This window comes from Penaeus monodon, chromosome 21 (assembly GCF_015228065.2).
Source record: "Penaeus monodon isolate SGIC_2016 chromosome 21, NSTDA_Pmon_1, whole genome shotgun sequence".
NCBI classification, from domain to species: domain Eukaryota; kingdom Metazoa; phylum Arthropoda; class Malacostraca; order Decapoda; family Penaeidae; genus Penaeus; species Penaeus monodon.
This window is the reverse complement of record NC_051406.1, coordinates 7285211-7286528: the sequence shown is the minus strand read 5'-3', so window position 1 is coordinate 7286528 and position 1318 is coordinate 7285211. Positions and strand designations below refer to the sequence as shown.

The window sequence follows — 1318 nt, the reverse complement described above, 5'->3', positions numbered from 1 at the left end:
AAATGTCCTAATCACTGCATTTTCACTTCAATTTTCCAGCAATAACTACCCTTAACAGATAACTTTCCCTTATTCATCTGTTTACTACTCCTATTGCTTTTGTTTCTCTGACTTTCATTTGAAATGATTTTGAACCTGAGTTATTGGGAGCATTTACTCCAGGCTAAAGAGGAAATACCAAGAACTCAGATTCTTGTGATATATATATTTTTTACATGCTCACCACCACCAACAGGATTTTGTTGGGGAAAAATGTGAGGCATAGCACCCAATAGTGATAATACAACCCACAAATCCATCAAAAATAGAAAATGTCATTTAAGGATACACCTAACCATTCATTCCTCAGAATTCATGACAAAGTCCATGTATTCAGTGGGGATGAACCCTATTCATTCTCAATATACTTGGGGGTCGTTTCATTTATTGATGGGTCAACAGGCAATGCCTATGATCAACATGCTATAATAAAAATAAAACCACTTCTCTTCTAAGTGTATAAATTATAATACATGTACTAATATGTGCTGTTACCTGAATAAACTATTTCATCACAAAAATAGAAGAGTGGAGGAAATATACACACAAGTACATCTCTTAAATCATTCAGATTCACAAAATGAAACACAGTTTTTGTTTTGGCATTTTATTTAACTTTATTTAAAAAGTATAAAGTCTGCATGCACTGCATAAAAGCAAAAATATCCACTCTTTTGTTTCACACAAAAATTACAAAAACTGTAAAATCCACAATAAAAGATACCTTACTCTGTAAAAACAAACTTATGATAATTGAATATGTAACTCTCTCTTTAAAACACAAATAAATTGATAAATAGCCGGAAAGGAAGGTACAGTCACTAGCGAGTATTAGAGATAAAAGATAGTTAAATTCTATTATGCAATAAACAACAGGGGATGGTTAAATAATTGTGCAATTCCTTTGGTGATTGGTTTAAAACTATGTAAATACACAATAATATAAGGGCCTGATTGAAACAAAAGTAACAGGCAACATTGGTAATACAAGAAACATTATCTATATTGGGAAAGGAAATGGAACAACTGAACAACTGGCCACCTTTTTCATTCTGTTATCAGTTAGTGGAAGTTTTAATACATGAAGCAACAAACCATCATAATGATAATCAAAAGAATTGCACACTAAAAACAAGTACTGGTTATATAAGTCTTAAACAGGGCTAAAAATTTAACTACTGTGGAGAAAAGCTTACATAATCAATGATCAATAAGCAGTATTAAAAAGATGGATAGCTTCATAACATGGAATTACCCGAGACTCAGACTCTTATTTTAT

At 31.6% G+C, this 1318-nt stretch overlaps 1 protein-coding gene across 1 annotated transcript in view; it reads right to left on the bottom strand.

Annotated features, from left to right (window-relative positions):
- The window catches only part of LOC119586141 (glycerophosphocholine phosphodiesterase GPCPD1-like), a gene marked incomplete in the record, with an annotated part of 78881 nt that overhangs the window by 17754 nt on the left and 59809 nt on the right, over window positions 1–1318 (bottom strand).